The sequence below is a fragment of the Psittacula echo genome (genome assembly GCF_963264785.1).
Source record: "Psittacula echo genome assembly, chromosome: 7".
Lineage (NCBI taxonomy): Eukaryota > Metazoa > Chordata > Aves > Psittaciformes > Psittacidae > Psittacula > Psittacula echo.
Genome location: NC_137740.1, coordinates 63,776,943 through 63,801,695, shown reverse-complemented (window position 1 = coordinate 63,801,695; position 24,753 = coordinate 63,776,943). Strand labels below are relative to the sequence as shown.

Genomic DNA, 24,753 nt, shown 5'->3' with positions numbered 1-24,753 from the left:
GAGCTTTTGTTTCGAGTTACTAGAGGGGCTCACTTTGAAGACTGGTTTCAGTGATACATCATGCCTGTTGATTATCATCCTTCCAGAACTCTGATAGAACACTGTTGAAAAGGTTGTATAAAGTCAAGAATTACAACAGAATAGGATTTGGAGTGTCGGGCACCTCCAAATCTCCACTTGAGGTTGCTGATGACTGGAGTTGGGTTTAGCAGGAGATGAGAGACTCCCGCGTTGTTGTTGCTCTCTGTGGAGCTCTGAAAATTATCACGTTACCTTTGAGGAGAAAAGACAATCCTATTGCTAAAGCTCTGGCTAATGCGCTGCTTAGAAAGAAACCAAGATATAAGCAGTTTCGTTTTCATCTGCTTATGTTAAGCAGTTAAACCAGGCTCAAAGGGTTACATCTAAACTTCCTTCCTGGATCACCTGTGGAAGCATCCACAGCATTTCCAACTCATGTAACAGAGATTTGTTGTAATTCTTCTTTAAAGCTGCATTCGGTGTTCTACGTGGGATTACCTGTGTATTTTACTAAGCAGACAGCCCTTGTCAAAGATGTTTCTTACGTCCTTTTGAATGAGGGAAAAATAATTCTCATTCTTCGTCGTTTCCACTTGTCACTACATCAATAATTAACTTTAAAAAGGTAGCGTGAAAAGGCGCTTTAAGGAAGCGTTTAATAATTCAAAGGAATCTTAACTTGAAACAGGTCGCATGAAAAAGAATGGAAAACAAAGCCCTGCGTAATCTTGTCTAGCTGGCTCTGTTAGGCATTTAAAAGGAACAAGAGTACAACTGGTGGTATATTTGATTGCCGTTAGCGCTGAATTATACCATTGGATCGTCGCTACTAAATAATAACATATAAAGTTAACCAGGCTGCACCACTGAGAAGTTAGTGATGTATTTTAGGCATACGCTCAGGATGGGTTTCTCCACCAGTGAGCATTCAAGGGGAAAGGAAGGAAAACAGTACAGCACAGGTAAAAGGAAATACCATGATAAACGATCCTACCGGGGGCAATCAAATACAAAGGCTTGATATCATTAATATTTATAATATCATAATTAGCAAGACTGTGCCTAAGCAGTGTTATTAGTGTAAGTAATTATGTTATCATAAACTAGGTTTGCAGTATTATAGGAATCAGTATTCTTACTTTCATAAATTATTATCAATATTGGATTTCAGGTACTTGTGCCTGGTAAATTTAGTTCGGTACTGGGGTTTCAAATACAGCTATCTAGATTGCTTGGCAGCAGGTCATAACGCTCACTTCTGATCCCCTTTCTAACATACAGTCACTAAAAAGCATGTCCTTACTCTGCTGGAGAAGAGAAGATAGCCTGTTGATGTGATGTATATGTTCTCATCAATAAAAGTGATGGGTGGGAAAGTATATGTTATCCATGGAATAAAATGTGGTGGCCATCATAGAGACAGAGAATAGTTAGGGTTGGAAAGGACCTTAAGATCATCCAGTTCCAACCCCCCTGCCATGGGCAGGGACACCCCACACTAAACCATGGCACCCAAGGCTCTGTCCAGCCTGGCCTTGAACACCGCCAAGGATGGAGCATTCACAACCTCCCTGGGCAACCCATTCCAGTGCCTCACCACCCTCACAGTAAAGAGTTTCTTCCTTATATCCAATCTAAACTTCCCCTGTTTCAGTTTGAACCCGTTGCCCCTTGTCCTATCACTAGGACAATCATCTTGCATTATGATTTTAAAAGCTTAGAAGGAGCTATCCAAGTTTGTCCTGATGTTACTGGGAGATGAAACACAGCTTCTTCAGTAAAACCCTGGGAGAAGCTAAACAGAAAATCCTGATGAACTTTTGCATTCAAAGAAGAGGAAAGCAAAGATGCTGATTCTGATCTGTCATATTTTTGGTGCAGTAAATGTAAAAATATAAAGGAATCACCCTCCATTTTGTTATAAAATCCCTGTTCATTTTAATGGAGAATCGCAGGGATAAGAAGTTCAGGCAATTGACAGTTCAATGAGAAGGAACTTTTCGCCAGCCTCAATAACCACTTGCCTTCTGGTTGTATACAAATTCATTGAGCCTCTCCCAGTTTTGAATATATTACAGAGTTAGGACGAATCCTATTCCCAACTAAGTATGTTCATAATAACAACATCTATTTTGATGCGCAATACATTATTGAACGAAACCCCATATTTTCATATAGCAGTGCACTACTCTTTTGATAATCCATTTTCCGTGCTGGTTTCAGCATCAAACAGGTGCTGAGCGCAGAACGTCGCCACGGGAGAGTGGCACGGGAGAGTTTTGTAATGAAACCTTGTGGTATTTGATGGCCAAACTAAAAGGTAAATGTTTGTTTCTCGGCAGTACACGATGTTAAACTGAAGCTGTCTTGCGTGCAGTCACCAGATAAAAGACAAAGTGAATGGTTATCACTGACAGTTATTATGTTTATCACAATAATTTCCTCCCTAAACAGAAAGAATATGAAAAATAGTGTGCTAAATAGTATTCTCTAATAGGCAATGTAATAGCAAACATCAGCTTCTGGCTGCAAAACAGAATGATGTTGATTAGTACCTGTTCATGCTTCTGAATTAATGAAACTAATACTTTCAGCATGTAATTTATAGCCTTTAAGATAGAATCCCAGGACCATCAGTGTTGGCAGGGCCCTCTGGAGATCACCCGGTCCAACCCCTGCCAAGGCAGGGCCCCCCAGAGCAGGGCACACAGGAACGTGTCCATGGTGGGTTTGGGATGGCTCCAGAGAGGGAGACTCCACAAGCCTCTGGGCAGCCTGTGCCAGGGCTCTGACACCCTCACATAAAGAAGCTCTTCCTCATGTTGAGGTGACGCTTGGTCTGTGTTAGTTTATGGCCATTGCTCCTCGTCCTGTCACTGGGCACCACTGGAAAGGGTCTGGCACCATCTTGGCCGTATGTGAGATATGAGAAGTATCATAGCACTGGAGAACATTTGGAAACTTGAGTGCTGTTCTCATGTTTTTCACTGTTGCAGAATGCAGTTTTTGGTGTATAAACCCTAAATTTATCACCTCGGAGCCAGCTTGTAGGTATTTGCTGATAGCCAATACTTGCCGTTGTCCAAGGTGTGACCTTTAATAGCACTGAGATTCCCACTTAGAAGTGCTAACCTGACTTGTGGCTTCCAGTCAGCTGGGTGATACTGTTTTCCATAGGAAAATACTGTTTTCCTACGGAAAACAGTGGTTGTAGCCTTATCCATAACTGCTCCAAAGACAGTCCTAGCCCATATACTGTGTCAGACTCACCAACGTGGGCAAAGCCAGTCTTCTGGGCTTCCTTCCTCACTGCTTTTCTGATGGCTTTGGTTTTGTTTTTTAGTGGGGGAGCCTTGGCACAGATAACTGTCATTAACATCCCCTCTAAATCACCTTTCCATGAAATGAATGGAATAAAACGTGTCAGCTTCTCTCAGCTATAATCTCAGCTTGCAAGCCTCGCCACTGAGTAGGAGAATGGCAAGGTAATGATGACACCACACTGCTGCTCACTGGGTCCCTCGAGGAAGACCTTTTGTAGAAGTACACTTAACCTCAGCATGAATTTAGGGCTGAGATCAAGTGCATGATGCAATCAAGAAGACAGCTAAGATGTAGGGCATGGTCTTATCACCCACAGTTACTGGGGTTGCTGCGTAGGAGAGAAGAGCACAGGTAGTATCCCTATAATGCAGAATTAACAAAGCTATGGCTTAAACAACGCTCCTGAGTTTCTCAGGAAGATCCATGACCAGAGTGAGAAAGATCACTGTGTTCTCACCGGGTACCTACATAGATACAGTATTCCCCAGAGGCACCATTTGCTCTCCTGTGTCACCTTGTCTGTTTGTTACAGGACTCTTTTGGTGCTCACTGATCTTACTGCAGAGAGCTGCAGTGATTATGTCCCAGATGCACGGATGTCCGCTGGTGCTCACAGAAGCACTATAGTGTTCTCCTGCATAAACTTCCACCTAATGTTGGCTATAAAACTTGTGCTTAATGCAATGGCCTCTGTACGTATCAGGTAGCTAAGCATTAAAAATAGGGCAGTGTAGGTGTGGGTATATATATAAACGTATATGGATGTTTCATACCTTGCTTTCAGCACCAGTTTTGCAAAACCTGACGTTTCTTTGATCATATTTAAAGGTTAAAGGAAAAAGAAGAACAAATAAGAATTTAAGCATCTTGCTTCCAGAAATAGCCAAAACCCAAAGCCAAAACGCAGCCCAAACTTGTTTTCATTGCGGCTCCTCCTCAGCTGTGAAGATTGTGCTGTACTGAAAATGTTAAAACCATGTCTGATACAAACACACTTATTGAAGGTGGTTTACACCAGCACGCTGATGGGAGAGAATGATCCCAAGGCACAGTGTATGAACTTCAGTGAGAATTCTCATCACTTTGTATTTAGCAAGCTAATTTGTTCCCTGAGTGGATGGTCTTCCCATTAAGACTAAAATGTGCCCTTCCTTGAGGTATCTATGGGTACAAAACGCCGAGTCTTGTGAAGAGTACAAACCTCCTAATTCTAACTTGACTGCAGTCAAATCTAAATAGCCTTTGGTATGGAAGAAGTTCTTTACTGTAAGGGTGCTGAGGCACTGGAATGGGTTGCCCAGGGAGGTTGTGAATGCTCCATCCCTGGTGGTGTTCAAGGCCAGGTTGGACAGAGCCTTGGGTGGCATGGTTTAGTGTGAGATGTCCCTGCCCATGGCAGGGGGGTTGGACTGGATGATCCTAAGGTCCTTTCCAACCCTGACTGTTCTATGATTCTGTGGCAGAGAAGAAACCTTGCTATACCTTCAAGATCTCATACAAAATGTTAAATTAGCTCTTCTATTAAAGAAATAAACTAAACGGGAACTTCCAGCCATGCAGGAAGACTACTGCAATGTATGCACCAAGCTGTGGGTGCCTTCACGTTCTTCAAGACCTCTGACTGCCTTCACTGAGCAGAGCTTTTCACACTTGATCTTATTGGAAGTGCTCCTTGTTGTTTCGAAAGGTGAATTTGTCCAGTATGGTAAAGAACTGTCCCCTTGTTTCTAGCGCTGCATAAAGAACCCAGAAGAGAACAGTATCTGTGGCCATGTCGGGAAAGACGGAGCACATGGTAGTATAGAGATTGCTATAATCAAATTAGCAGTGATGAAGAAACCCTTTTTCCCATCTTGCCTGACTAGTCCTGAAGAAGAGTCAGAGGGGAAAAACAAATATCTGGGGGCTGTTTGGTCCTTTTTCCCATTAGCTAAGGCCTGCACCTGCAATACAGCTCTCAGCCGGGCATAGCCTCTTCAAGGGTATGCCTGTATTGATTAAGAAACCTCTTGGTTTAGGATACTATGGGAACCTCCCAGCATTTGCAAGCCGAAAGCAATTATGTAGAAGAAAGCAATCTGTAGAAGAAAGGCCCTGCCTAACATCATTTTTTCCCCCTAACTGGTCTATTACGGAAGTTTATGTTGTGATTATCTCCAGTGCTATTCCTCACAGCGACGGCAGGTTGTTACAGAAAATAGACCTTTCCCTAACGGTGAAGCCATTTGCGGCAGAAGTGGATAAAACAACAGGAAGAGGGATTATTAAAGCGAGTTTAAAGTAGTTTCATCTTTGTGGGTTTTTATACGTACTCTATGCTAAATGTGCTTCAAGCACCGAGTTTAAGGTTGCATATTCACAGCCAGTAAACGTGGCTATTAAGGAACGATGTCTTCACGTTCACTCCTTGGCAGTGGCGGGTTTAGCGTGTTCACTGCTGGCAATGGACATGAAGCCAGGAAAACCCAACTGCTCATGCAAAACGGTTTTAAACACCCAACCCAACGCATCCAGGCAGTGCCAAAAAGCCGTCATTCTTCTTGTGTACCCTGCGGTTTGTTTTACTTGGGGAAAGGGCCTGGTCATACCCTGCAGCATGCATTCGTTACGGTGCTCTTTGACTGGCAGATGCCGAGTAATAAGATGCATATTTCAGTGCTTATTAGAATCCCCTGTCCAAAACCAACTTGACAAATTTGTGATTTCGACAGTATCTCATTTTGCTGGCTGCGGTGCTCTGTGATTGCCGGGGCCACGTGGCTCCCACATTATGCATACCACCAATCCTGCTCATTAAAATGGCCACAGTTCACCAGTTTCGGTAGCTCGGAACGAACTTGGAATGAATTATTATCCAACAAAGAGGCTGCTGTCATGCAGAACAAAAGACAAGCAAAAGAGAGCTTTGGCTTAATGAGGCTAAGTGAGTGTCTCCCCTGCATCACCAGCTACTTGACGGCCTTTGAGCACGGGTTTTTTCTCTCCACAGGCCAAAACCTTTGGTCTATTATTTTGTGTTTATGCACCTTGAGGCTAATATACATTTTAATATGCTGCACATGGAGAAAAAAAATCAGCCATTAGATTAGAACATGTGCACTCCCTGTTAAGTTAATGACAGCCGAACATAGAGATAAATTTAGGTTTTCATATTTAATTATAGCACAGCGCAGTGCGTTTAGCAAGGATAAATTGCACTATTATTATGCTTCATCTTTTTTTTGACATCTTTTCATATTAACCATGCGCACTTACCCCCCACTTCCTCCCCAGTGTCACACAGAATGTCTCTGTGCATCGTCCTCCTCCAACACCATTAATTTTTCATTCTCTACAGTTGTATGTGTATTGTTGTATTTGTTACTCGGGGTTAGGCTTGCTGGGTGGATGAAACCATTCCAAACAGCCCTTGTGTAAAGCTATCTGCATAAGCAATAAGGGCAGAAAAGACATAAAAAGAACTGGCCTGCATGGCCAGACGTGGCTTCTCATATCTGCTCCCAGAGCAGGGGTTCCCAGCCCTTTTTTCCCTGGATGCTTTCAGCACTGTGCCCGCTGTCTGCAACTGCTGTGTTAGCCCCCTTGCTTGAGGAGCTGAATTAGAAAAGCCAGAGAAATAATGCTTGCAAGGTTAAATGCATTCTACAGAATATTGGGGTTGGATAATGAATAATACTAACGTGGACAATGGTGGCATTAATGTAAAATGTCTTTGTTCTGCAAAAGTCAGCGTTGTTTTATTGCGTGGGGACTGAAACGGCTGATGCTGATAGGTGCTGTTTGTATATGCATTTGTATATGTGTTACCTCTGTTTGTCAGAGCTGCTGCTCCACGAATAGCATCAGGAATCAGGCCAGACCTCAGCCCTATAGAAGACAATATGTAATTAAACACAGTTCAGCCTTATCACGTTCATGCCCTTACCAAGTTTTGATGGGAATAGTTCATTTCTGCTGATGTAACGGTCTAAGTTACTGCCTGCGAGAGCTTTTAGATTTGCTTTCAGCTCTGGGCTGAGCTATTCAGGTAGCTGTGTCTTGTGAAAAGCATGTTTGCATGCTTCACAAAATTAAGGGAATGCTGCTATTTTCCAAAGTGGATTAGAGCAGGTAATAACTCACAGGAAGAAGATTTGTCTCTTCCCACTGTGTGTATAAGCAAGTAGAAGATATTATGCTACAGGCTTATTCCTAGATTATGCTTTATTGGATAGTTGTTTCGTGACAAAAGCCACTGTGGCTTGATGACCAGAGGGTCATGACAGGAATAATAATCGCCATATGAAAGGGTGTCTGGATCTTGGTGATAAAGCATTCCTCATCGCAATCAGTCAGCACTTGCTGGTGCAAGAGTTTTCCTCAATGGCAGAGATCACCTTTTTCATATTCATTGAGAGCAAATCAGTCTCTCTCTTTCCCTCTCCCTCTCCACCCTCTTTCTCTCCAACCTTCAGTTCTGTACCAGCTTTTACTGCCAAGGAGATTTTTCTTTGTCAGGTGAAGCGCATGGAGTTTGGGGATGTTTAAGACACTGCAGCACGCACAGGATTGGTGCTGGTTGCAGAGCCTTATTCTTTGTGTCCTTGCCGAGTAAAGCCCTGGTCAGTAGTGATGGATAGCTAATTGTCTGCAGTTCAAGCACTAGGAAATGCGGCCAGCAACTAATTTATGTGTGCAAAACTCTTCCCCCTGATTTTGTAAGTGCAGATTCGGATGCAAATTGCATCCCTGAAAGCAAGGTTGTGCCTTTCAAAATGCAAGCTGTAATTACTAGTCTGAGAACCTGATGATAGGAAATTCTTCCTCTAGAACCTGCCCCTACTGAGAGAAGTCATTTATTAACAATATTGCATATTTCTAAGCAGTACTTCTAACTGTCTTTTTATTCTTAGAGCACTGGTGAAAAGCTTGATATTATATGAGATGTAGTCTTACGGAGTTGCAGGCTATATCCTACAGGCATCCAGATGGCTTAGAAACATCTATGAAATCAGAAATGTCTCTTCTGTATCTACAGGTAGCTATTATTAGTAAAACCTACTTCTATTTATGTATTCCCATTTTCTTTACGGTACTAGTCACAGACGTATTACCGATGTGCATGTAAAGACTTGAGCTTTTAGCTTCTGAAAGCATCGTTGTCCCTTTAAACTTCTTACCTAAGCAGGCTGTTTCCTTGGATAGCAAGGTGCTCTGTGGGCCACAGTGCTCTGTGCAAGGAAGGTACAAAATGAAGTGCGTGGTATTGGTCATGGACAGCAGACTGGGTATTCATTTTCAGCCTGTTTGCCAAGACTTGTGTTCTTCTTGTGCTAGTTTGGTGGAAAAGAAATGGCTACAGCTTCTCTTAATTCTCTTAGGAACAGATCTGGCCCTTAAGCACAGCCCTAAGTGTAGTTAGGAAGTAAGTACAAGGACTCTAGAAGCAGTGATTTATGGGGAGAGGCTAAAGAAGCTCAAACTCTTATGTGTCCATATGTCCTGCCTAAATGATGCACGGAAACAGAAGAACTCAGTGGTCTACAAATACTTGACGTTTGCAATCAACTGGGGGGGGGGGGGAGGATTTGATGCTGTAGAGTGAGAACTGCACCAAGACTGATGAGTTGAATAGGAGAAAAAAAAAGGAATTGTTCAGGAAAAGCAAGAGAAAAATTACCCTGATTGGAAGGAAAGCCTCTTTGTAGAAATGATAGAGGTTCCGTGCTGGGTTGCTGAGATTAAAGGTGGGGAAGACTTTTAAAGCTTGAATTAAAAGTAGGGAAGACTTGTAAAGCGTGAATGCAGGAAGCCTAAGTACTGCTGGGAGAAATTTGGGCTTGCAGGAGCATGTGCTGGGCTGGTTGACTTTTCCTGTCAGATACGCACAAGCCTATGGCCCTTTCCAGCATTTCAGCTGCACGCTAGGGTTCCTTGGAAGCCACTGCCTCCTAACAAAGTGTTTTCATAGTGGCTCAGTATAAGCCACTGGAGCTAACAGTAGCTGATAATATGCAATTGAAATGTCTTTTTTTTTTACTTAAAGATTAAGGTCATACTTAAGGAACAGGAGTATGTCCTTTGCCCGTTTGTACTGCTATAAAAAGCCCTAGCAGGTTTCTTTCTCTAATCTTGTGTGGTTTTGATCCAACCCCATGGATGCCTCAGCAGTCAGAGCAGTATTTTGATGAACAGGTAGACTGAGAACGTCTTTGTTTCGTTGCCCATTAGTCATACATTGGCGCAGGGCAGCTGCCCCCAGTAGCTGAATGGTGCTGTTGGGCACACCATTTCTGCATGTGGAAGTTGAGAACAGAGATTTCTGCACTTCGCTGACCTATTCACGCTGTACAGAATTCATTAAGGGCCAGGACCTGTGTTTGAGTTGTTCCAGGGAACAATTACAGCCAGCCTGTAATCTGCTGCTCCACAGCACGTTGGGGCTCTGTAATAGTTTGAAGGGGCCTGGCAAGAATTGTATTGATTTCTTGGGATCTCATTCAGCTGATTGCACTTGGTTACTCGGATGGTTGATGTTTAAGAACACCTACCCTGGCTGTTATTAAGAAGGTGGGTTTAATCTTCACATAGGCAAGACCTTGTTTGCCCTTCATTCAACTCAGCTGATGAGGTTTTAGTGGAAGAGCCCCCTTTTAATTTTTATGCCACAGCTCTGCTTTTCATTGCCACATTGGGAGCTATGCGGTGTACGTAAGTCGCTGTATAACCCATCTATTGGTCAGGGTATGTCATCTCGTATATCTGTTCTTTCATTCATCATTTTGTCGCTTCCCTGTTTGACTGCTTGGAATTATGAATGCCTCCTTTTTTTTTTCTTTCGATTACTATGTTATATTTCTTCCAAGTTGCTGATTTATTTATACAGAAAAGCTATAAAATCCCTTGCTGTGCCATACAGCCTGCATGCCTGAGAAACCCAGAAGAGGATCACTGAAATAGTCCTTTTGTTTCGACCATTCAAGGTTGCAGTTGGGCTCAGAGTAGTTGAATTCTAGAACGTACCGACTCTAATTTCATTTCTTATCCTCCCTGTTATTGCAGTGTAGAGAGTGGAGGCTAAGCATTACTGTTTTCTGAGGAGCGTGCTCTCATTTTCAATGTTAAATACATGCCAAAAGGCAGATTTCACAATCCCACACCAAAAGACTGAGCCAGGTATCCACTGCCTTCCCTGAGCGCTCCTGACACTTTGGAATGCCCATTTCACAGAGTTCCAGTTGTCAATTGAACATCAGGAGGCTCACTGTAACCCCGCAAAGCACAAATGTAAATGCGCCTCCTCTTTTACCATCACTCTGTAATGTCTTGCTGAACTGGCAGCAACTCACATGCCGTTTCCATCAGCATATATGATATTCTGAACCCTCTAAACTTACCCGTTACAAGAAGTCCTTTGGCAACCAGCACAAGTGTGCCTTTAGTAACCAGCGTCTGTAGAAGAGCAGCCAGATGGAGTGAGCATGATCCCTCAGAGATGTCATTCTGGGTGGAACAGAGCAGGGCTGCTAAAGGTCTCATGCTCCAGACCTCCCCTTTCTCTTACAATTGTAGAATCATGGAATGGTTTGAGTTGGAAAGGACCTTAAAGCTCATCCAGTTCCAACCTCTGCCACGGGCAGGGACACCTTCCACTAGAGCAGCTTGCTCCAAGCCCTTGTGTCCAACCTGGCCTTGAACACTGCCAGGGATGGGGCAGCCACAGCTTCTCTGGGCACCCTGTGCCAGCGCCTCAGCACCCTCACAGGGAAGAGCTTCTGCCTTAGATCTAACCTGAACTGCCCCTGGTTCAGTGTGAACCCATCACCCCTTGTCCTGTAACTACAGTCCCTGATGAAGAGTCCCTTGACAACAAAGTCATAAGCGTTCATTCAATAGACATTTCGTTAGTGCTTGGGTTTTGACTTTCATTGCCTGGTCTGTGGGTGGGCTTCTGTGCCTGCTGCTGGATTTCGGGCTTGACGACCAGGATAGAGCAGATGGAGGCAAAGTATAGTGTTTACATTTTCCCATAGGACTTAATGTATTCGTCTGTTGTTGAGCACTGGGGTATTTTTGTCTACGTAGTGCGAATAGTTTACAGAGGTATCTATAACAACATGTGAGTGATGAACATGCAGTCTGCAAGGCTTGAAAGTCTGCCTCAAGTTAAATACAGCATTTCCTTCCCATCCAGCCTGTGTCTGCAGTTGTCTGGTTCCTAAATGGCAGTGTAGGAGATGTCTCTGTGCAGTCATGACCGCTGTTTTGGCTGTATGAGTATTGGTTCATAATCCAGCACTCATTGGGAACACAGCTTTTAGCACATTATTTTGCAGTGGAGTCTTAGCACAGTCTGTTATAAGCATCCAGCTTAGCTGTCCTGATACCATAGAATCATACAATCCCAGGCTGGTTTGGGTTGGAAGGGACCTTAGAGCTCATCCAGTTCCAGCCCCCTGCCACGGGCAGGGACACCTCACACTAGAGCAGGTTGCTCCAAGCCCCTGTGTCCAACCTGGCCTTGAACACTGCCAGGGATGGGGCAGCCACAGCTTCTCTGGGCACCCTGTGCCAGTGCCTCAGCACCCTCACAGGGAAGAATGCGGTCCCTGACTGTAAGCATCGAAGTTAGATATCTGAGAGGTGGGAATAGTCAAATGTTACACGTAGAGTGGGATTGATTTGCCTCCAGATGTGGTTTAGGAAGTTACAGGTATCTAAGGCATCTCTGCACATCTGGATCTTGGAGCATGGTACTAGAGACCTGTGCTGGGGCAGATGAACCCGTTCCTGCCCAGAATCTTTCAGAATGACCTTACGTGGTTTAGTGTGAGGTGTCCCTTCCCATGGCAGGGGGGTTGGAACTGGATGATCTTAAGGCCCTTTCCAGCCCTGACTATTCAGTGATTCTATGACAGCCTTACAAGCAGAAGCACACTGTGCAGTTCTGGTGTCCTCAACGTAAAAAGCACATGGAACTGTTGGAACAAGTCCAGAGGAGGCCACGAGGATGATCAGGGGCTGGAGCAGCTCCTGTATGGAGCCAGGCTGAGAACATTGGGGCTGTTCAGCCTGGAGAAGAGAAGGCTGCGTGGAGACCTCAGAGCAGCTTCCAGTGTCTGAAGGGGGCCTACAAGGATGCTGGGGATGGACTCTTCATCAGGGACTGCAGCGATAGGACAAGGGGTGATGGGTTCAAACTGAAACAGGGGAAGTTTAGATTGGATCTAAGGAAGAAATTCTTTACTGTAAGGGTGGTGAGGCACTGGAATGGGTTGCCCAGGGAGGTTGTGAATGCTCCATTCCTGGCAGTGTTCAAGGCCAGGTTGGATGAGGCCTTGGGTGCCATGGTTTAGTGTGGGGTGTCCCTGCCCATGGCAGGGGGGTTGGAACTGGATGATCTCAAGGTCCTTTCCAACCCAAACCATTCTGTGATTCTATGAAAGCCTTACAAGCAGAAGCACACTGTCAAAAGAGGATGCAGAAAGCTGTTTCCAAAAGCATATGCTCTCTCAGCCAGGGAGATCATTCCTTCTCCAGAGGGAGCAAAGAGTGAGATACTGAGCAGACCTACTGCAGATATGTCCTGCAACTCCTGCAAGATTCCCCTTGATGGAGTCAGGGCTTCAGGAAAAGGTTTGGATCCCACAGCTGATGTGGCCACCTCGTGTGGTCAGTGTGCCCCAGAACAGTGGCAGCCACAGAGGTTGTTGCTCAAAGTTCATCTTAGAAACCCAAAACTGTCGCCAGCCACATTGAAGCTCAACTAGCTCAAAGACAAGTTAGCTGCTGTTGTTAGGTCCCATCTCAGCTGACTGATGTTTGCTTAGAGAGTGGAATTGGATCAGGATATGACAAATGGTTCATAAATGGTACCAAGGTGCGCTGAGTATTTGCTTCCACGTCTCTAGTGGAATAAATGTTAGTTCAGTTAAAGCTCATTTTGAATTCACACAAGGCTTGCTGTGTTTGTTTAGCCAAGATGTACTAGGTTCCTGCTGTGAAAGGCACCGTGTTGTAAACTGCTTGCTTCCAGTTTCAGGCAGTGAGAGATGGTACAGTGTTATCAGATAACTCTATAATGCAATTGGAGACCCAGAAATTTAGAGAGGCAGCGGTGGAGACACCAAAATCTCTGCTCCCAACCAGAGTCAACCATCCCTGCCTCAGTCCCATAAGGGTACTTGCATTTTCTTCCTGTCTTGCAGCTCATAGACATGCTTCCCTTCACAACACACACCATATGCTGTTGGAAAAGGGCTGTAAAGTTTTATGGGCATATTTGAGGGTATTACAAAAGTATAATAAAGTCAAAGTAACGCAAAGAAATAGAAATTATTGGACAACTGCATTAAAATATTAGGCTGGGATGGTTTTATTGCATTCGGGTTGTACTTGGCTTTTCCAGTGATGAAGGGCTAGAATTCTTTTTTAGAGTTAAGAAAATGAAGGATTTTGATTGTAACAGTACTTGTAAAAGTCTGCTTAAACACTTCCAGATTGTCAGTACATTGCTGCAGACTGCTTAGTTTTAGCTCAGTCAGTACAAACCTGATTTCTGCTGTTTGCCTTTTGCTTTTACTTGGTTTTAGGTTTTCACTTGGTTTTACTTGGTTTACTTGGTTTTTACTTGGTTTCACTTGGTTTTAGGAAACTGTTTCTAGTTCAGAGGTGACAGGATTTACCCGTGCAAACCAAAGTGTTATTAAATAGCATTGCAATGAAAGCCCGATAATGGTGGTGACCAAATCACAGCTACGGTTTCTAACCTGAAAGCGGTTTCAAACCCAAGTGTGGCCCTTCACTGGAAACCCAGAGGGAAAAAGCCACGATTGCTCTCCGCAGTGCTACCCTCTTTTTCCTGTTGAGAGGTGAATAATGTACCGAATGGTCATCTTGAAGGCAAAGATGGGCAGTAGGGAAGTCTGCGGACTTGACTAGTATAGCTTCTCTCCATTCTCCCAGACAGTGTTTTCATGGCACGAGTTGGAACTGGATGATCTTAAGGTCTTTTCCAACCCAACCCATTCTGTGATTCTAGGGCTTTTCCCCCTCCCAAATACATTGGGAATCATCAATACTTGAACTTTTCCTATGGAAAGTCTCTCAGAAACGGTTGCCAAGCGCTTCAAACTGTTTCAGGGCTTTCTCTCTTACACTGGCTCCTCCACAGTGGCTGTTCCCGGCTTGCCCTCCATGGCCCTCTTACCACCCTCTGCCCATCCTGCCCTGTGAGTGCAAGCCTGGGGGATGCCCTGCCCCGAACCATGAACCCTGCTCCGGTGCAGCCTGTAACCCTCATGGCTCAGCCCTGACCACTGAGTGCAACACGGGCTGGATAGAAGAGGCAGGCTGGTGATGAATATTTCATGCTGTGGGGTTAGTCTGCTCTTAAATTGTTGAGGGATGCTGAAAGATAATATGTAGCTTATCGATCCGCGCTGGAACCACGGGGCTGGTTGTGAAGTGAGCTCAGCCCAAAAGTGCAGCTTTGTTTGTGTCCCTCGTGGCTTTTATATACGTAAGAACAGTCAGGCTTTAGAAAAAAAAAAGGCTCCTGTAAGTTTTACTGTGATCTATTATAGCTGATGGGATCTTAAATTATTCTTCACCCCTTACCACAGCAATCAGAGACTCCAGAGAAAGGTCAAAACCTGCTTCTCTTTGTCTGGCTACAGGGGTAGGTTCTTTTCCCCACCTTACAGGAAAATCAGACGTCTTTTAAGGCTTGAAACTCAGTGTCTGCATCTGCTTCTCGTGGGGGATGCTTGAAAGGGATGAAGCTGTTTTCCAGGGGACACTTAATGGCACACGGCTTGCGTAGAAATTAACAGCAGGGAAAGTGGTAAATGGGAATTGCCACAGCAGTTTCAGTTTTAACTCTGCTTTGTAGAAGGATTTACTATCGCTGTGATTTACCTTCTACTCCGAGGTGAAAGAAAGGCAAGTATGAAGTGGTGGCAGTTGTGGAAGTCTGGGAGACTTCAGCTTGCAGAAAATACTGCAGCGTACCTGCATGCTGTGCAGTTGTAACCTGCAGGTATTTGGCGTGTCTCGGATGGGTTTCACTGATACAGAAAGGAGTCAGCAGACCCCCAGATCTGCTCATTCCTGATAGGGAAATGTGTAAAGGCTTTGAAGCAAAGTTTTCTTTAGGAAAGAAAACAATTGATAGCAAATTCTATGGAATAAGCTGCGTTCCCATGGAAATAATCATCAACACTAACTCTTTCAAGCTGATATTTCACTTGGAATCATAGAGTCACGTAATGGTTTGTGTTGAGAAGGACCTTAAAGCTCATCCAGCTCCATCCCCTGCCACGGGCAGGGACACCTCACACTAGAGCAGGTTGCTCCAAGCCCCTGTGTCCAACCTGGCCTTGAACACTGCCAGGGATGGGGCAGCCACAGCTTCTCTGGGCACCCTGGGCCAGCGCCTCAGCACGCTCACAGGGAAGAGCTTCTGCCTTAGATCTAACCTGAACTGCCCCTGGTTCAGTGTGAACCCATCACCCCTTGTCCTATCGCTACAGTCCCTGATAAAAGAGAGCTGAATCAAAATATTACGACTTTATGATCTCTCCGTGCCCGTGTCGGTGTCACTGATACCAGTTAAAGTGTCAAAAAGCATCCTGAGGCTGCTTAGCTTCCTGACGAAGACTGCAGCAGCATTTTGTAGAGTGTGAAAGGAGTTCTGTGTGGTGGGAAGTAGCTGTCGAAAGGAGAAATGATTTACGTTAAAGACAAGCCTGATGCAGGAGCATCTAGGTTGAAGATACAGGTCTTACTTTGGCTCATGCTGGAAATGGTTTGTTTCCTTGGGGTTTTACAGCTGTATTTGCACTTTGTTTTTCAAAATATTAAGACAAAAGAGATGCCCTCTAAATGCCAACAAAGGCGGTGATATCCGTGATAAATAACTCCACACTTGGACATACTGGTTATGGTTTTGCATTCAGCTTTGTAACTCTAGTTCCAGGAAGTCCCTGATGGCAGGGAATAGTGTTTATTGAACCTAGGTAGATGTTACACTGCTTTACTCCATTCTGCCTGGGCACTGACATCAGAAGCGGTTCCTATAGGCACCTGACTTCAGAAAGGAGAGATCTGTTTGTACTTTCAGATTCAATGTGCCCAGGAATACCCCTAGGTGCTTAGGCCAGCTGGCACCGTGCAGCCTGTGCTGATGATCAGAAGCTGGTAGTCTCCAAAGCAGGTTGGCTGCAGGCAGGCTGCCTGCTGGGAACGGCTCCTGGAGCATGCCAACTTCCAAAGCCTCTCCAGGAATTGCCTGGGACAGTGATAGTCAGCACAGGCCGAAAGTGGGCAAGAAAATGTTGTAATGCCTGTCCCCAGGCACTGATTTACTCCTGTGGCTATAGACTGAGTCTTGCAAAAGAGTGGAAAGAAAAAGAGAAAGCGATGATTATGGTAATACGTGACTGGGCATGAAAGATGGGCAGATGGACGTAAAAATGAGCTGTATTGGACGGTAGTGAAAGTAGCACTGGGAAAAAGAGCTCTCACAGCCTGGGGCTCCAAAATGAAGGAAACCAGTGAGAATATGTAGAAAATCTCAAGAAATAGGTTCTATCTAAAATATAATGGAATGGAATATAATAGAAATGTGTGACCAATATGCATATTTCTGCATGGTGTGACTAATACCTGTGTGTATGTATGTGGTATCCAAGTATGGACAATCAAGAAACAAATGACAGCTCACTGTCTTTCCGAATGTTACAAACCAGCTGAGCTTGTGAGTTCATTGCATCCTCATGGGTGAATTAGCATTGAAGTTGCGCTGATTCCAGTGAAAGCACTCAGAAGCCGTGTTTCCATTAAGAAGTTGTACATATGTAAGAAGGACATGGAGCTGTTGGAGCAAGTCCAGAGGAGGCCACAAGGATGAGCAGGGGCTGGAGCAGCTCCCGTATGGAGACAGGCTGAGAACGTTGGGGCTGTTCAGCCTGGAGAAGAGAAGCTGCGTGGAGACCTCAGAGCAGCTTCCAGTGTCTGAAGGGGGCCTACAGGGATGCTGGAGAGGGGCTCTGCATCAGGGACTGTAGCGATAGGACAAGGGGTGATGGGTTCACACTGAACCAAGGGCAGTTCAGGTTAGATGTAAGGCAGAAGCTCTTCCCTGTGAGGGTGCTGAGGCGCTGGCACAGGGTGAAGAGCATAAGGTCCTTTTCAATCCAAACCATTCTGTGATTCTGTACAAGTAGGCCAAATAGGAATGGAGTTGCAGAATGAAATGGCTGATACTTACAACATACGTTCCAGGAGTTTTTACTATGTTCTAGCTCTGGTCTGGCCTCGTGGGCTTAATGCCCATTAGCAGCTGCAGCTCACTTCAGGTGCACTCCTGGAGCACACGTTCAGCTTTCATTTCGTCCAAAATAGAATGCAGGTTTTGCTCTCTGAGACTGCTCTGCTCTAAGAACCAAAGTGCAATACATGGAGATAATCAGGCCTCCAAAGGTACACTCCTGATCTGAACTGAAACACGGATGTAGAGGCACCAGGAGAGCCGGTGCAGCAGCGTTGCAGCAATGCAGAGCTGTTGTGAACAAGCCAAGGCCAGCCATCAGTGGAGCAGGAGGCGTTAACCACTCAGGAAAGGAGATGTTTGCATAGACAAGGAAGAATTTTGTGCAAACATAAATGAGTTAGCACAAAGCAGAGAAGACAAATCTGCTGGTGATTGTCTCGCAAACAGGAGCTTTTTGCGTTGGCAAGAAAGCTGTTTTGCCAAAACCTGCTTACAATAGCAAACAGTAAGAATGCATCACATCAGGGGAACAAACTGGCTCAGAAAACGTGATTTTGCAGCTCTTGTGTAGGCTTTGATGCACAGCACAAGAGCAGAAATTAACTTTCAGTGCCATTTGCACAAGCGTGAACTTTAAACTAAGAGGGGAGCCTGAATGCCAGCTGGCCAGTTAGCAGCAGTAAATGCTAGCTAGATACCAGAGACTTTGTTGGCATTTTGTGAGAACCTGAAACTGCTGACAAAAACATACAGATTGGGCAATAGAGCAATCAAAATACCAGCAGGACAGGGGAAATTACCAAGCTGGATGAATTAAAATACCAGGAAATACCGGTAACACACAGAATCTCTGCTTTTAACTAAACAAAGTGAATGAATGAGGCATATAACTAAACTGGGGCAAACAATTCATGGAAGATACATGCAAAAAGGCAGAAAGCTTAGCACCAATAGGTTCTAAGCAGCAAGAGCCCTGTAGCAAAGCGTCTACATGGTGGTTTGAAGGTGTGGGGCGTCTTCTAGGTAGATGGGAGCTGGAAATGGGTACCGGGATGCCGCCAGGAGAGCACTTGCACTCGGAGAAACAGCAATAAGGCAAGTGAAAGTGAGGACACATCTCGTTGCTGAGGTTTTCCAGAGCCATGGGTTGGGTGGGAAGGAGGAGGAGATGGGAAGCTGCCCATATGCACAGCCTTTTAGCAGGCTTTTAACAAGGCATTATCCAGGCCTGCAGGAGGTCATATGCTTTCCATCTTAAAAAAGTCAAAGTGGTTCCAGTTTTTGACACAATGCTCCTATATTTGCAAACTCATTAGGTATGAGAATTAAAGAAAGGAACTCTCTCAGTCCTTTTTGAGCATCCATTATGGTAGATACAGGTGGAAGAAAGTGCAATTTGGGATCACACCATTGGTAGAAGAATGCCTGTAGCTGGCTGGGATCGCTGCCATCGCTGCATAGGTGCAAAAGCACGAATCTCAGAACCAAGCCTTTGCTGTTATTAGTCCAACTGCTGTGGCTTGCCAGTCATTTTGCAGCAGTTGCTACAGATGGTGTGATCAGGATCAAGCCGCATTTGGAGACAGTGGAGCCTGGATATTCCTTGTTCACTCATGCAGGAAATGGTCCCAGCAGCAAATCTCTCCCGTGTGTCGGCTGCTCCTGGCTTTGTAAGCCACTCCGAATCTCTCCAAGGACTTTTATCCTGCAGAATACACAGCACCTCTGTAAAATATGGAGAAAAAGGAGCCAGGCAGACAGATGACATGGATGATCTATAATAATATACATTATGTCGTCTGTGACCTTTATAGCAGCAGCGCTGTTGTAGACAGCATTAACGTGGAGAAGCTGCACTAAATAGAGAATATTGTTTGCCTTGCTGTCCTATGGTCGAAAGGCTGTCAATGGTTTTGTTTGAGCAGTAGGTTGAAGCACTATAAATGCCTGGCATAAACTTTTAGCAAGATGAATTAGGTCAAGAAACAAAAATCATTTTGGTTTTAGAATTGAAATGAGGTTTTTAAGTAAGGCAGGTTTCGGAGTAGCAAAGGGCTGTAGGACTTGCGTGATCACTGAATCCATGAAGAGGTGTGTTATCTGTAACTATCTGGGCTCAGAACAGCTGAAGACAGGAGATTTGTCAAACGATGCAGAAGAGATGTACACTGTATGCTCCATTTTATCTATCATTGGGAACCTTTAACTCTTGTGATGAAGTCAGGTGGAACCATGTCCAAGAAGAGTGGGTTAGTTGTGGTCAGTCAGCGAGACACGGTCCCGGTTCCCCCATGGCTACATGGAGGCTTGACCACAGACAGTGTAACCACTGCATGCTTTGAAGTCAAGCATAAAGGCTTGTAGGATCAGGACAGGAGGGAAAGGTATCTCCATTGTTTATCTCTGAGGAGTACATAGCCAGTGAAACAGTGGATGAAGCAGTATGTGACTGTGGTTGTATTTAATAGCAGAGGACAAGCTGAGTGCATACACTCACAAGCCTAACTGTGCATCCAAATCCATGAGGTCTTGTAGTAACAAGATGATCAGAACTCATTTTAAAGCTATTATGAGAAAGTGATGTTCAAAACTATAGCAATGTGTGCATGGGATCTGTATTTCCAATGACATCCATGTTAGATTTTTCAAATCAAATTCTTTCTCTGATTGACTGGAGTGAAAATCTGATCAAATCAGCATTTTAGAATATAGGTCCATTGTAATGTCATCTTCAGAATATAATGATATTTTAGATGTTATGCTTTAGCTGTTATAAAGACAGATAAATATGCAAGAAAGGCACCGGAGGGGTACTTGGAAGGTTGATTCTAACGAGCACTTCCTTGTTTGTCTACATGAGGTTTTTATAGAGCATCTATTACTTTCGTACCTATGCATTGACAGCTCCTCACTGCTGGATGGCAGCGTAGGAAGCATCTATATCAGTTTCAGTGAAGGTATCACTTTTGTAATGAGTTATTGATAGTTGGTGTAATATTAACTTCCGACAGTTTAGCAATTCTTTCTTTGCAGACCTGTTTAAGAGTTTTGATAACTTCAGATCATCAAAATTCATCCTCCCTTTCTGTCCGTGGACCAGTCCAACTTCACCATCTGGCCCTATTCTCATCATTCTTTGTGAATGTCATACGTGAGGGGTTGATTTGTCACATTTTCCAAGCTGTTGGGAGGCCTTAATCAAACCAGAATAGCCAAACTCTTCAGAGGAGAGCATTCAGCATTTTCTCATCCTACCTCTCGCCAACCAAAGTGGGAGTTCTGACTCTCTAGGGGTGGAAGCACTTGCTATTAATACCAGATCTATTTGTATTCTGACTCTTTAGCATGAAATTGAGTGAGTTTAGGTTATTGAGGTGACGATAAAAAGAATCGTGTTTTTGAGGTTGAACATTCTGAAAGCAGTGGTGGGCTCCTTGGTCAGAACTGCAAGAGCTGAGTAGAGCTCATTTGTCTGCACTGAATACTTTACATTTAAATTAGGATTGTGTGAAGTAGAGATGGAAGGATTACTGTGTGATGATGAGGGAAGGCATTGTCGTCCGTGCAAAAGGAGGATAAGTGCTGTAGTTCGTCTGCCATAAGAGATGGATTACAGTGAATCTGAAGCGGAAGAACGTTGGCTTAGGAATTATTAGCAGTGGTTTGCATCTCAGTAATCTATTAGTGCAGTAATACAAGGATAGTTACGTGATGTGTAATCTACCAGGGGAAAGCAGGGTTTATTTCTAGATCTATTGAGACGCTCTGCTGTTCACAATACAGGCAAGTTGGCAATAAATCTGGAGCTTCCATGCGAAGCAAAAGGGCAGGAGAAACAAACATCAAAGCAAAACCATCCCAAGCATCTGCAAAAGTGCCAGCAGATGGAAGTGGGTGCTCTTCCCACCTGTGTAGAGTTTCACTGTTAGCAAAACGGACTGGATAGGTAAATTTGCAGCTTGGTTTAGCTGCGAATATAGCAGCTAATTTAGCAACGGTGGAAACGCACTTTTCTTTGCACACAGTGGCAGCAGTGGTTATTTTAGTGGATGTACTCAAAGCTTTATAGAGTGGTGCTCAAAATCTCAGGGTTTTTCCCGGAGGCTGGAAGAGGTGGTTGCTATTTGCCTAGTTTCCCATTCCCCCAAGAGCACGAGTTAGATAGGCGTGATTGATTAGAATGTGTATTTCTATGCGTATAAAATGCTGCATACGTAGACCTTCCATCTCTTCAGTACTGCAGGGTGTCTAAAGCTGCATTTCCACCAAGAAGATGCTGGAAAGGAATGCGGGAGAGCTAAGGAGGATGCAGACAGTGTGTATTTCACCTCGTCCTGCCCGCGGGATGTAGCTTGCCCCTGGGCTGTGTGGTAGTCTTCAGTTGCTCAAGAAGCTTTTGAACAGGTTCCCATGGGTCATGCAGGCGGTTTAAATGCAGCTTCACAAGGCTTCGAGGTCCGAGAAACAGGGTCAGGCTGCTCCTGGTGCCTGCCCCAGCTCCTTGAGCACAAGTGGAGTTAGCAAATTCAGCTTAATACGGCTCCACTCCCCTGGCTGGGTCGGCAGCATCGGTGATTGACAGGTTGGTTGGGAACCACTGATCTAGCCAGAGCACCAAGGAAATCCATGCGTTCTCAGAGGTGTAAGAAGAGATGTATTTTTGTTGCCTTTTAATAGTCTGGGTATCACCTACGGAGCTTCTTTGGGAGGAGCTGGAAAAAGTCATCAGTTACTGCTAGAGTTCAGTCTCCTGAGCACACATACCCCCAAAAGATCCTGCCCCTCTACTCTGCTCTCGTGAGACCTCACTTGCAGTACTGTGTGCAGTTCTGGTGTCCTCATCATAAAAAGGACATGGAACTGTTGGAACAAGTCCAGAGGAGGCCACGAGGATGATCAGGGACTGGAGCACCTCCCGTATGGAGCCAGGCTGAGAAAGTTGGGGCTGTTCAGCCTGGAGAAGAGAAGGCTGCATGGAGACCTCAGAGCAGCTTCCAGTATCTGAAGGGGGCTACAAGGATGTTGGGGAGGGACTCTGCATCAGGGACTGCAGTGACAGGACAAGGGGTAACGGGTTCAAACTGAAACAGGGGAAGTTTAGATTGGATCTAAGGAAGAAATTCTTTACTGAGAGGGTGGTGAGGCACTGGAATGGGTTGCCCAGGGAGGTTGTGAATGCTCCATCCTTGGCGGTGTTCAAGGCCAGGCTGGAGGAGGCCTTGGGTGCCATGGTTTAGTGTGGGGTGTCCCTGCCCATGGCAGGGGGGTTGGAACTGGATGATCTCAGGGTCCTTTCCAACCCGAACTATTCTGTGATTCTCTGATTCTATGATTTTAGGGTTGCTCTGAACAGCTCAGTTACCAGCCCTTTTGGAGGAGAAGGTGGGTAGAAGTATCTAGAAATGGCACTTGGTATCCTCGGGTGATTTACAACATTGATAAGTGCTGAATGTATGGATATGGATGCGCTATGGTCTATAAAGATGCGTGAAAACATGAATACTGGATTGCTGTGGGTTTACTTCTGTAACAGTGAAAGTACAACATCTTCCTTGCACAAAGTTTTTGCCAATACTGGGGCTCAGCTGATGCTGATCCCTGCTTCACGAACGCATTTGAATACAGTTGTATTTGCTTGCCTGTCGGATATTTGTTAATGGCCATTCTGCTGACGTCTTTGTTCTGCTGCTGCTTAGCTGACAGGATTTCGTCTGCATAAATGGGTGGAAAGTCCTTTCCTCACACGTCCAACAAATGGGAGACAAAGTGCCTGCCAGGGTTTTAATTCCTTTCGCATGTTCTGCTTAGAGAGTGAGAAGAATGCTTTCACTCCGCAGTGTCATGAATATGGTAATCTATGGAAATCACAGAAAGCAGGTACTTAAGTTAAGCACATACTGTACTACAGGAATCCCTGATGAATTCAAGTCTCTTCTGTTTAGAGGAGATGTTGTTGTCTATTAAGTGACAGACTGCCAGATGTTCATGAAGTAGCACAGTAATGTGTATCAGTATCCTCTTTTCTTCACCCCAGAAGGTAACGTTTTCTTTATCATCTATGTCATCCTGGCTTTTGATTGTAAATGTCTAAGCTTGCTTCAAATATTAACTCCTTTTTGGTTTATTGATGAATATTTCATGACTTCAGTACATTTGTCGAATGGAAGTTGTTGCTGCACTATAGTAAGCCTATAATCCTAGAATCTTTTCCTTCACTTGGTGTGTGTGCATATGTATATATATAAGCTGCTAAAAAACAAACATTGGAGGCAGAACATGAAGAATGATTTGTTCACGATTTTGCGCTCGTAGAGGCAATGTTGGCGGGGTGAGAAAAACTGATGAAAGGGGAAATAATTGTTGTTTTAAATAATGGTTTTATCTGCACACCCAAGCATGGCACTATGCATCTCACAGCGAGGTCACAGCAATACGGTTTCCAAGAACACACATGCACGTTCCCTTTAGTCGCAGAATTGCTGCAGGGCTGGGGGTTAGCTCACCCGCTTTAAATAATCATAGGCTAAAGAGCGGGCAGAAGAGCTGGGTACCACCATGCTCTGAATATACTGAATGCATTGGTATAGACACACCAAGTGTGGGGGGCAGAGGTTACGGGAGCAAGTGTATGAGCAGTAATTACAGAGTATTGAGCCAGTGCTGTTGACGAAGCGACTGAAAAGTTCCAAGAGCAAAAAGAAATGCGAGTAACTGAAAGGCAGAGTTCACTTTTTTCCCTGAAGAAGCGTTGTGTTCTGTCCTTTATTTTGAAGGCTTTTCTACATCAGTAAAGGCAGCGATGTCTCAGCAATAAGAAACAGAGCCGTGACCATGCGCGAACCCTTTGATACCAGGGACGGATCCTTCGCTGCTTCTTACTAAAGTGACTACGGCAGCTCTGGGGGCTGTGCCAAATGGTGGTGGCCCAAGAAACTCCCTATCAGGTGGAAAATGATGGAGGGGTGTCCCATCCTCCCACTGGCACATTACCTCCATGCCATGGTGAGGACTCCTGCAGGATTCCCTGCTGGAAGTCTCGACATGAACCCTGCTGCCATCCGGATGGCTCCTTGGTGTCATGGGCCCTTTCCGTGTGTTTTCAGGCTGACACGTAGAAGAGCAGCTGCTGAAGAGAATTTAGCTTTGAATGTCTG

The 24,753-nt window shown here is 44.8% G+C and overlaps 1 protein-coding gene across 1 annotated transcript in view; it reads left to right on the top strand.

Moving 5' to 3' along the window:
- DPYD (dihydropyrimidine dehydrogenase) overlaps positions 1–24,753 on the top strand; it is a gene marked incomplete at its 3' end in the record, with an annotated part of 352,887 nt that overhangs the window by 308,261 nt on the left and 19,873 nt on the right. The window lies entirely within an intron of this gene.